This window comes from Argopecten irradians, chromosome 1 (genome assembly GCF_041381155.1).
Source record: "Argopecten irradians isolate NY chromosome 1, Ai_NY, whole genome shotgun sequence".
Taxonomy (NCBI): Eukaryota; Metazoa; Mollusca; class Bivalvia; order Pectinida; family Pectinidae; genus Argopecten; species Argopecten irradians.
The window spans coordinates 8,618,519-8,632,177 of record NC_091134.1 but is presented as its reverse complement, the minus strand read 5'-3'; the positions used below and the strand labels follow the sequence as shown (position 1 = coordinate 8,632,177).

Below are 13,659 nucleotides of genomic sequence, written 5' to 3'. Positions count from 1 at the left end.
CTATTTTTTTTTTTTGCTCCTACAATAATGAAATTGCTTCCTCTTTTAAACCAGTTTAGATCAAAATAGGCTAAGGTACAACGATCTATTCCATGTATAGCAACCTATCCTGTTCTTCTGTCATCAATTATTCCCCGAGTATAGTACAGCCGTATTAGAGATGCAGTAACGTATGAATAATAGAATTCCTAACACATATAGTTATGGCTGGGAGGTTGGTATTGATTCCGCGGGTCCCGCGTTAAAAGTACCATCCGCCTCTGGAGCAAGTACAGGCCGTCATAACGGAATGTACTCTACAGTATTGGCATCTATAAGGCTTGACAGTTGCATGTCAGTATTACGATAAAATAAATTTGTTCTCGGATCATCTGATGCATAGTGCATATCCCCCCCCGACATAATGTTATCTTCAATTTGTAAAGCAAGCTTAAAGTTCTGGAGCCAGATGTACTTCTAAAGCTTGCTGGAGGACAGGACCGACCTCTGGGACACCGTGACTGTCACCTTTTTATCTGATAAATATGGCTACTTAGAGTACTTCTCAACACAGATGGACAAGACCCACCCCTTACACTGGCCCCTGGGATACCAAGATTGTCACCATTTTATCCGATAAATATGACTACTTACAGCACTTTCTCTTCACAAAGGAAGACAACCCACCCTTACTGAAAGTCAGTGAGCCACCCCTGGGATACCACCAAGATTGTCACCATTATCTGATAAATTATGGCCATTTTAGAGTACTTCTCAACAAACATAATGAGGGACAAGACTCTCCCCTTGCAACATCATTGGGAGTAACCGTGACCGTCTCTTAATTATATATATAATTTCATCCGATAAATTTGGCCACTTTGAGTACTTCATTATAATCACTGAAGCACCTTTTTATTACCCTGATACTTGCTTCAAAACTTTTCAGTCACCATTTTAATTGACAAATATGGCCAAGATATAAGTATGGCCACTTTGATTATTACTGAACGTTTCTATACTAGCACCAGTTATTTCATAAAGGGACAATGGGGCCGCGGTGGCCGAGTGGTTAAGATGTCCCGACATATTACCACAAGCCCTCCACCTCTGGGATGCGGGTTCGAATCCCATGTGGGGCAGTTGCCAGGTACTGACCGCTGGCCGGTGGTTTTTCTCCGGGTACTCCGGCTTTCCTCCACCAACAAACCTGGCACGTCCTTACATGACCCTGGCTGTTAATAGGACGTAAAACTAAACAAACCATAAAGGGACATATGAGCTACCCCTTGGGGCACTATATAACCAGTCAAGAGAACTTGAATTCCTTGTGTAGTTTGTTAAAATAAAACTTATTAACATAACAAGAGGTCCAATGGTCTTAACGGCCATCTGACTACCTTGGCAATAGTTTTATAGGAAATTAATTAGATATGGTGTCGTGATGGCAATTTTCTATTTGGATAACACTTTATCGAAACTATGTCTGAGGATCATTTCAGGTAAGTTTCAGGCAAATTTCACTAATAGGACCTGGGGAAGAAGTTCAAAATGTGTTTTCAAGATGGCCATTTTGGATTTTGTATCAATCCAAAAAGTAAACACTTTGTTGGGACCATGTCAGGATCATTTCAGGCAAATTTTAGCCAAATCGCATCAGTATTTCTTGAGAAAAAAAAATTAAACTGTGTTTTCAAGATGGCAGCTATGGCAGCCATCTTAGATTTTGTATCAACCTGAAAAATAACAACACTGTCAGGATCATGTCAGAATTATTTCAGGCAAGTTTTAGCCAAATCACAATAGTCTGGTAGAACTTGAGAAGTTCAAAATGTGTTTTCAAGATGGCTGCTATGGTGGCCATCATAGATTTTCAATAGACCCAAAAAATAACAACACTTTACCGGGACTATGTCAGGATTATTTCAGGCAATTTTCAGCCAAATCACACTGGTAGAACTTAGAAGAAGTTTAAAATGTGAAAGTTTACCAACAATTGTCGGCATAAAAGCGGTTGTTTGTAAGTTACAAGCTTAAATAATTTCTGCTGACAATTTTTGTTTGATATTTAGTGTAAAGACTAATTTACAATTACTAATTCTCTCTATATAGTATTGAGTTGGTTTCAATTTAGATATATAATCAAATTTTCGCAAACAGTCATACAAGACGTTTCGACAATAGTAGTCAAAAGACTAATTGTATGACGTCAACAACAGTGAGTTTAACTGTAAGCTTAAGAGTAATAACAAAAACAACAGGCATTCAGTGGATGATAAATTCATAGGCATTCAGGATAACATTTCACAAAAACTCAGGGACAATTTCATATACTCATATAGGTACATGACATATACTGCCAAATAAATTTTCTTTAATATTAATATTCCCTAGACAAGGATCTGGTAAAACTAGTTTTGATAAAATTATTTCACACAATACAACTAATCCAAGGCCACTATGTCTATACAACGAATTAAAAAGAGGTTAGACAGGGTTGTTATCCCATCTCCACATGAAAGCTATACATACAAAACCAGACTGTCCTTCAGGAATACACAGATACTGGGAAGTTTACATTAAATATGAGCATTCAAGGACATTTCTACTTTTTATGAACAATTGGTAGAAGATTAGGCAGACTGTCTTATATAAAAGAAAATTTGCTGTTTAAATGATGACAAGCTGCCATTGTTTTAATTTTTTTTGCCTGTCTTATATAAAAGAAAATTTGCTGTTTAAATGATGACAAGCTGCCATTCAAATAATGTTTAAAAGATATTTTGAAAGAATTGATGAGATACACTAGAAAAGATACAACATAGGCACATACTTTAAAATAAATTTTGAAATCAGAATACACATCTGTTCATTTTCCTGAATAATGTTGATGTATATGTTTGTTGTTGTTGAATATATCTCAAGATTTAAAATTTGTTAGCTACAATCGAGCAAAAATCGATGTTTAACAGGTATCAATTTTAATTTAGAGGTCATAATTATACTTATCACTATGTAGACATGAAAACATTTGACATAATGTTTTCAAATTTTTTGAAAAGCCATGCAAAGCCTTGTATTGAAAAACACTTATGTCTTTTGAACAGCTAGCTCATCCATACACATATTTGGTTAAGCTTATACCTAATGTACAATGGCAATAAGCCCACACATGTATGACAATGAGCCCCAACCATGTATGGAAATAAGCCCCAACCATGTATGGAAATAAACCCCAACCATGAATGGTAATGAGCCCAAACAATGTATGGTAATAAGCCCATACACTGTATGGTAATGAACCCTAACCATGTATGGTAGTAAGCCCCAACCATGTATGCAAATGAGCCCCAACCATGTATGGTAATGAGCCCCAAATGAACAATGTATGGTAATGAGCTCCAACTATGTTTGGTAATGAGCTCCAACCGTATGTTGGAAATGAGCTCCAACCATGTATGGTAATGAGCCCCAACCATGTATGGTAATGTGCCCCAACCATGTATGGTAATGAGCACCAATCATGTATGGTAATGTGCCCCAACCATGTATGGTAATGAGCACCAACCATGTATGGTAATGAGCTCCAACCATGTATGGTAATTAGCCCCAACCATGTGTGGTAATGTGCCCCAACCATGTATGGTAATGAGCACCATCGATGTATTGTAATGAGCCAAAACCATGTATGGTAATGAGCTCCAACCATGTATAGTAATAAGCTCCATCCATGTATGGTAATGAGCTCCAACCATGTATGGTAATAAGTCCCAACCCAACCATGTTTGGTAATAGCTCCAACCATGTATGGTAATGAGTCGCAAACCATGTATGATAATGAGCTCCAACCATGTATGGTAATGAGCCTCAACCATGTATGGTGATGTGCCCCAACCATGTATTGTAATGAGCTCCAATCATGTATGCATGGTTTTGAGTCCCAACCTAACCATGTCTGGCAATGGGCCCCAAATATGTATGGTAATGAGCCAAACCATGTATGGTTATGGACCTCAAACATGTATGGTAATGAGCCCCAACCATGTATGGCAATGAGCCAACCATGTATGGTAATGAACCCCAACCATGTAATGTAATGAGCTCCAATCATGTATGCATGGTTTTGAGTCCCAACCCGACCATGTCTGGTAATGGGCCCTAAACATGTATGGTAATGAGCCCACCATGTGTGGTAATGAACCCCAAACATGTATGGTAATGAGCCCCAACCATGTATGGTAATGAGCCCCAACCATGTAAGGTAATGAGTCCAACCATGTGTGGTAATGAGCCCAAAACATGTACAGGTAATGAGCCACAACAATGTCTGGTAAAGGTAATCAGCCCCAGGTATGTATGGTAATGAGCCCCAAAGGTGTATGGCAATGATTCTCATGACAACCATGTCTGGTAAGTGGCCGCAACCATGTATGGTAATGATTGAGCCCCAAACATGCAAGGTAATGGGCCTCAACCATATATGGTTATAAGCCCTAACTATGTCTTGGTTATCAAAGCCCATGCTTGCAACCATATATTTCTGTCAATGAGCCTATGTTTGGTAATGAGCTCCAACCATGTATGGTAATGAGCCCCAACCATGTATGGTAAAGAGCTCCAACCATGTATAATAATGAGCTCCAACCATGTATGGTAATGAGTCCCAACCCAACCATGTATGGTAATGAGCTCCAACGATGTATGGTAATGAGCCCAAACCATGTATGGTAATGAGCTCCAACCATGTATAGTAATGAGCTTCAACCATGTATGGTAATGAGTTCCAACCATGTATGGTAATGAGCTCCAACCATGTATGGTAATGAGCTCCAACCATGTATGGTAATGTGCCCCATCTATGTATGCATGGTCATGAGTCCAAACCCAACCATGTCTGGCTATGGGCCCCAAATATGTATAGTAATGAGCCAAACCATGTATGGTAATGGACCTCAAACATGTATGGTAATGAACCCCAAACATGTATGTAAATGAGCTCTTACTATTTATAGTAATAAGCCCTAACCATGAATGGTAATGGACCCTAAACATGTATGGTAATGAGCCCAACCATATATGGTAATGAACCCCAAATATGTATGGTAATGAGTCCCAACCCAACCATGTTTGGTAATGAGCTCCAACCATGTATGGTAATGAGCCCCAAAACATGTATGGTAATGAGCTCCAACCATGTATGGTAATGAGCCTCAACCATGTATGGTGATATGCCCCAACCATGTATTGTAATGAGCTCCAATCATGTATGCATGGTTTTGAGTCCCAAACCAACCATGTCTGGCAATGGGCTCCAAATATGTATGGTAATGAGCCAAACAATGTATGGTTATGGACCTCAAACATGTATGATAATGAGCCCCGACCATGTATGGTAATGAGCCAACCATGTATGGTAATGAACCCCAAACATGTATGTAAATGAGCCCTTACTATTTATAGTAATGAGCCCTAACCATGTCTGGTAATGGGCCCTAAACATGTATGGTAATGAGGCCATTGCATGTGTGGTAATGAAACCCAAACATGTATGGAAATGAGTCCCAATCATGTATGGTAATGAGAGCCAACCATGTATGGTAATGAGTCCAACCATGTGTGGTAATGAGCCCAAAACATGTACAGGTAATGAGCCACAACAATGTCTGGTAAAGGTAATCAGCCCCAGGTATGTTTGGTAATGAGCCCCAAACATGTATGGCAATGATTCTCATGACAACCATGTCTGGTAAGTGGCTGCAACCATGTATGGTAATGATTGAGCCCCAAACATGCAAGGTAATGAGCCTCAACCATATATGGTTATAAGCCCTAACTATGTCTTGGTTATCAAAGCCCATGCTTGCAACCATATATTTCTGTCAATGAGCCTATGTTTGGTAATGAGCTCCAACCATGTATGGTAATGAGCCCCAACCATGTATGGTAAAGAGCTCCAACCATGTATGATAATTAGCTCCAACCATGTATGGTAATGAGCCCCAACTATGTATGCATGGTTATGAGTCCAAACCCAACCATGTCTGGCTATGGGCCCCAAATATGTATAGTAATGAGCCAAACCATGTATGGTAATGGACCTCAAACATGTATGGTAATGAACCCCAAACATGTATGTAAATGAGCTCTTACTATTTATAGTAATAAGCCCTAACCATGAATGGTAATGGACCCTAAACATGTATGGTAATGAGCCCAACCATATAAGGTAATGAACCCCAAACATGTATGGTAATGAGTCCCAACCCAACCATGTTTGGTAATGAGCTCCAACAATGTATGGTAATGAGCCCCAAAACATGTATGGTAATGAGCTCCAACCATGTATGGTAATGAGCCTCAACCATGTATGGTGATATGCCCCAACCATGTATTGTAATGAGCTCCAATCATGTATGCATGGTTTTGAGTCCCAACCCAACCATGTCTGGCAATGGCCACCAAATATGTATGGTAATGAGCCAAACAATGTATGGTTATGGACCTCAAACATGTATGATAATAAGCCCCGACCATGTATGGTAATGAGCCAACCATGTATGGTAATGAACCCCAAACATGTATGTAAATGAGGCCAATCATGTGTGGTAATGAAACCCAAACATGTATGGACTTGAGCCCCAATCATGTATGGTAATGAGAGCCAACCATGTATGGTAATGAGTCCAACCATGTGTGGTAATGAGCCCAAAACATGTACAGGTAATGAGCCACAACAATGTCTGGTAAAGGTAATCAGCCCCAGGTATGTATGGTAATGAGCCCCAAACATGTATGGCAATGATTCTCATGACAACCATGTCTGGTAATTGGCCGCAACCATGCATGGTAATGATCGAGCCCCAAACATGCAAGGTAATGAGCCTCAACCATATATGGTAATAAGCCCCAACTATGTCTTGGTTATCAAAGCCCATGCTTGCAACCATATATTTCTGTCAATGAGCCTATGTTTGGTAATGAGCTCCAACCATGTATGGTAATGAGCCCCAACCATGTATGGTAATGAGCTCCAACCATGTATGATAATGAGCTCCAACCATGTATGGTAATGAGTCCCAACCCAACCATGTTTGGTAATGAGCCCCAACCATGTATGTTAATGAGCCAACCATGTATGGTAATGAACCCCAACCATGTAATGTAATGAGCTCCAATCATGTATGCATGGTTTTGAGTCCCAACCCAACCATGTCTGGTAATGGGCCCTAAACATGTATGGTAATGAGCCCAACCATTTGTGGTAATGAACCCCAAACATGTATGGTAATGAGCCCCAACCATGTATGGTAATGAGCCCCAACCATGTATGGTAATGAGTCCAACCATGTGTGGTAATGAGCCCAAAACATGTACAGGTAATGAGCCACAACAATGTCTGGTAAAGGTAATCAGCCCCAGGTATGTATGGTAATGAGCCCCAAAGGTGTATGGCAATGATTCTCATGACAACCATATATGGTTATAAGCCCCAACTATGTCTTGGTTATCAAAGCCTATGCTTGCAACCATATATTTCTGTCAATGAGCCTATGTTTGGTAATGAGCTCCAACCATGTATGGTAATGAGTCCCAACCCAACCATGTTTGGTAATGAGCTCCAACCATGTATGGTAATGAGCCAACCGTGTATGGTAATGAACCCCAACCATGTAATGTAATGAGCTCCAATCATGTATGCATGGTGTTGAGTCCAAACCCAACCATGTCTTGTAAATGGCCCTAAACATGTATGTTAATGAGCCCAACCATGTGTGGTAATGAACCCCAAACATGTATGGTAATGGGCTCCAACCATGTATGGTAATGATTCCAACCATGTATGGTAATGAGCCCAAAACATGTACAGGTAATGAGCCACAACAATGTCTGGTAAAGGTAATCAGCCCCAGGTATGTATGGTAATGAGCCCCAAACATGTATGGCAATGATTCCCATGACAACCATGTCTGGTAATTGGCCGCAACCATGTATGGTAATGATCGAGCCCCAAACATGCAATTGTAATGAGCCTCAACCATATATGGTAATAAGCCCCAACTATGTCTTGGTTATCAAAGCCCACGCTTGCAACCATATATTTCTGTCAATGAGCCTATGTTTGGTAATGAGCTCCAACCATGTATGATAATGAGCCCCATCCATGTATGGTAATGAGCTCCAACCCAACCATATTTGGTAATAAGCTCCAACCATGTATGGTAATGAGCCAACCATGTATGGTAATGAACCCCAACCATGTAATGTAATGAGCTCCAATCATGTATGCATGGTTTTGAGTCCCAACCCAACCATGTCTGGTAATGGGCCCTAAACATGTATGGTAATGAGCCCAACCATTTGTGGTAATGAACCCCAAACATGTATGGTAATGAGCCCCAACTATGTGTGGTAATGAGCCCCAACCATGTATGGTAATGAGTCCAACCATGTGTGGTAATGAGCCCAAAACATGTACAGGTAATGAGCCACAACAATGTCTGGTAAAGGTAATCAGCCCAAGGTATGTATGGTAATGAGCCCCAAACATGTATGGCAATGATTCTCATGACAACCATGTCTGGTAATTGGCTGCAACCATGTATGGTAATGATTGAGCCCCAAACATGCAAGGTAATGAGCCTCAACCATATATGGTTATAAGCCCCAACTATGTCTTGGTTATCAAAGCCTATGCTTGCAACCATATATTTCTGTCAATGAGCCTATGTTTGGTAATGAGCTCCAACCATGTATGGTAATGAGCCCCAACCATGTATGATAAATAGCTCCAACCATGTATGGTAATGAGTCCCAACCCAACCATGTTTGGTAATGAGCTCCAACCATGAATGGTAATGAGCCAACCGTGTATGGTAATGAACCCCAACCATGTATGGTAATGAGCTCCAATCATGTATGCATGGTTTTGAGTCCCAACCCAACCATGTCTGGTAAATGGCCCTAAACATGTATGTTAATGAGCCCAACCATGTGTGGTAATGAACCCCAAACATGTTTGGTAATGAGCCCCAACCATGTATGGTAATGATTCCAACCATGTGTGGTAATGAGCCCAAAACATGTACAGGTAATGAGCCACAACAATGTCTGGTAAAGGTAATCAGCCCCAGGTATGTATGGTAATGAGCCCCAAACATGTATGGCAATGATTCTCATGACAACCATGTCTGGTAATTGGCTGCAACCATGTATGGTAATGATTGAGCCCCAAACATGCAAGGTAATGAGCCTCAACCATATATGGTTATAAGCCCCAACTATGTCTTGGTTATCAAAGCCTATGCTTGCAACCATATATTTCTGTCAATGAGCCTATGTTTGGTAATGAGCTCCAACCATGTATGGTAATGAGCCCCAACCATGTATGATAAATAGCTCCAACCATGTATGGTAATGAGTCCCAACCCAACCATGTTTGGTAATGAGCTCCAACCATGAATGGTAATGAGCCAACCGTGTATGGTAATGAACCCCAACCATGTAATGTAATGAGCTCCAATCATGTATGCATGGTTTTGAGTCCCAACCCAACCATGTCTGGTAAATGGCCCTAAACATGTATGTTAATGAGCCCAACCATGTGTGGTAATGAACCCCAAACATGTATGGTAATGAGCCCCAACCATGTATGGTAATGATTCCAACCATGTGTGGTAATGAGCCCAAAACATGTACAGGTAATGAGCCACAACAATGTCTGGTAAAGGTAATCAGCCCCAGGTATGTATGGTAATGAGCCCCAAACATGTATGGCAATGATTCTCATGACAACCATGTCTGGTATTTGGCCTCAACCATGTATGGTAATGATCGAGCCCCAATCATGCAAGGTAATGAGCCTCAACCATATATGGTAATAAGCCCCAACTATGTCTTGGTTATCAAAGCCCATGCTTGCAACCATATATTTCTGTCAATGAGCCTATGTTTGGTAATGAGCTCCAACCATGTATGGTAATGAGCCCCAACCATGTATGGTAATGAGCTCCATCCATGTATGATAATGAGCTCCAACCATGTATGGTAATGAGTCCCAACCCAACCATGTTTGGTAATGAGCTCCAACCATGTATGTTAATGAGCCAACCATGTATGGTAATGAACCCCAACCATGTAAAGTAATGAGCACAAACCATGTCTGGTAATGAGCTCCAACCATGTTTGGTAATGAGCCCCAACCATGTACGGTAATGAGCTCCAACCATGTATGGTAATGTGCCCCACCCATGTATTGTAATGAGTCCAAACCATGTCTAGTAATGAGCTCCAACCATGTATGGTAATGAGTTCCAATCATGTATGGTAATGAGCTACAACCAGGTATGGTAATTATTACCAACCCAACCATGTTTGGTAATGAGCTCCAACCATGTATGGTAATGAACTCCAACCATGTATGGTAATGTGCCCCAAACATGTATATAAATGAGCCCTTACTATTTATAGTAATAAGCCCTAACCATGTCTGGTAATGGACCCTAAACATGTATGGTAATGAGCCCAACCATATGTGGTAATGAATCCCAAACATGTATGGTAATGAGCCCCAACCATGTATGGTAATGAGTCCCAACCCAACCATGTTTGGTAATGAGCTTCAACCATGTATGGTAATGAATCCCAACCCAAACCATGTATGGTAATGAGCTCCAACCATGTATGGTAATGAGCCTCAACCATGTATGGTGATGTGCCCCAACCATGTATTGTAATGAGCTTCAATCATGTATGCATGGTTTTGAGTCCCAACCCAACCATGTCTGGCAATGGGCCCCAAATATGTATGGTAATGAGCCAAACCATGTATGGTTATGGACCTCAAACATGTATGGTAATGAGCCCCAAATATGTATGGTAATGAGCCAACCATGTATGGTAATGAGCCCCAACCATGTACAGTAATGAGTCCCAACCCAACCATGTTTGGTAATGAGCTCCAACCATATATGGTAATGAGCCCCTAATCATGTCTGGTGATGGGCCCTAAACATGTTTGGTAATGAGCCCAACCATGTGTGGTAATGAACCCCAAACATGTATGGTAATGAGCCCCAACAATGTATGGTAATGAGCCCCAACCATGTATGGTAATGAGTCCAACCATGTGTGGTAATGAGCCCAAAACATGTACAGGTAATGAGCCACAACAATGTCTGGTAAAGGTAATCAGCCCCAGGTATGTATGGTATAAGCCCCAAACATGTATGGCAATGATTCTTATGACAACCATGTATGGTAATGAGCCCCAACCATGTATGGTAATGAGATCCAACCATGTATGATGAGCTCCAACCATGTATGGTAATGAGTCCCAACCCAACCATGTTTGGTAATAAGCCTAACCATGTGTGGTAATGAACCCCAAACATGTATGGTAATGAGCCCCAACCATGTATGGTAATGAGCCCTAACCCAACCATGTTTGGTAATGAGCTCCAACCATGTATGGTAATAAGCCCCAACCATGTATGGTAATGAGCCCAACCATGTGTGGTAATGAACCCAAAACATGTATGGTAATGAGCCCCAACAATGTATGGTAATGAGCCCCAACCATGTATGGTAATGAGTCCAACCATGTGTGGTAATGACCCCAAAACATGTACAGGTAATGAGCCACAACCCAACCATGTTTGGTAATGAGCTCCAACCATGTATGGTAATGAGCCCAAACCATGTATGGTAATGAGCTCCAACCATGTATGGTAATGTGCCCCAACCATGTATGCATGGTTATGAGTCCCAACCCAACCATGTCTGGCAATGGGTCCTAAATATGTATGGTAATGAGCCAAACCATGTATGGTAATGGACCTCAAACATGTATGTTAATGAATCCCAAACATGTATGTAAATGAGCCCTTACTATTTATAGTAATAAGCCCTAACCATGTCTGGTAATGGACCCTAAACATGTATGGTAATGAGCCCAACCATATGTGGTGATGAACCCCAATCATGTATGGTTATGAGCCCCAACCATGTATGGTAATGAGCCCAAAACATGTACAGGTAATGAGCCACAACAATGTCTGGTAAAGGTAATCAGCCCAAGGTATGTATGGTAATGAGCCCCAAACATGTATGGAAATGAGTGTCATGACAACCATGTCTGGTAATTGGCTGCAACCATGTATAAATGGTATTGATCGAGCCCCAAACATGCTAGGTAATGGGCCTCAACCATATATGGTAATAAGCCCCAACCATGTCTTGTTTATTAAAGCCCATGCTTGCAACCATATATTTCCGTCAATGAGCCTAAGAATGAACCACATGTCAGGTAAGATCCCACAATTATCTCAGTTGTAATGAGCCCATCCTTCTCTGGTCATAATTTAGCCAATTAATTTACCATTTTACCATGTATCCATCTATATCTGGTAATTACATAGGAAAAATAATGAGCCCACCAATATCTAATGATTTAACAATAAAGAGGTGGTTTTTCTTTGGGTATTCTAGTTTTCCTCCACCACCAAACCTGGCACATTCATACATATCCCTGGTTGTTAACCAACTAACCACACCTCTTATATAAGACCACATAGTTGTTAATCAGTTCTGTCTGGTTACCAACCTTTGGTGGTATTTTAGATATAATAAGAGTACCACATATCTATATTGTTCATAGTTATTGGCCTTCCATGTTAAAGCTACATAACCTGGAAAATGGCCAGATTCAGAATTAGTACTTATATTTTATAAAAGTGTAGTACATGCCTTAATACACAATAGCCTTGAGACCTTGAATATGGTCAGGTAATCGGACTGACCACTTTGATTTATATCTGGTAGGTTATACTGTACTTTTACTGTGCATTTGACCTGAAGAGCTAGGGTCTAATGATATGTCAGATTAATACATCTGTCCACACATTCTATATAATTTGTTATATAGGTGTTGTAGTCACTCTTCTGAACTGTGTTTGCACCTGTGCTAACCTCTGCTAATTACCTACAGTGCACAAGTACTCATATGAATATGACCTGATATTCACGATATTGATAATCCATCTTAAACCAATAATTCCTAATACCCAAAGGACTCCTACATTATACATACAGTCTGATTAATAGCCTATAAGTTATTAGTCTCATTCCATTTCTTTGCGGATCTGGCAACATGATTTGTGCTTGGTCATAGTCATTGTGTTGACCTTGGAATTCTCTAATGACCTTCATACACTTAGTTTGTCAATATCTATTAGTGAGATTCAATATCTTTCTGGCAATATCACTCATGGACAGTACATATATATATGTATTTTCTTACAGCATGATCATATACATGTATGTATATTGTTTTTATTTTAACAAGAGACCCAGAGGGCCTGTATTGCTCACCTGGTTTGTAATACCAATTTATGTTTTGAATACAGGTTCATTGTTTCTTTTCCAAAGGAATTTTGATATTTACCTCTATTTCCCCTATCTGGCCCACCCCTCCTGCCCCCGGGGGTCAGAGCCAACATTTATGCAAACTCTGTCCCCCTTCCTCGAAAAGATGTTTCTGGCCAAATTTGATTACAATCCATGCAGAGCTCTACGACTAGTGGCGATTTAATGGATTTATCTCTATTTCCACTATTGGGCCCTGCCCCTCCTGCCCCCGGGGGTCAGAGCCAAAATTTATACAAGCTCTATTCCCCTTACCCC

General features: G+C 40.6%; 1 protein-coding gene across 1 annotated transcript in view; it reads right to left on the bottom strand.

The window, feature by feature from the left end:
- Positions 1 to 13,659, bottom strand: part of LOC138316647 (uncharacterized) — a 71,516-nt gene that overhangs the window by 43,522 nt on the left and 14,335 nt on the right. The gene's annotated exons all lie outside the window — the stretch shown is intronic.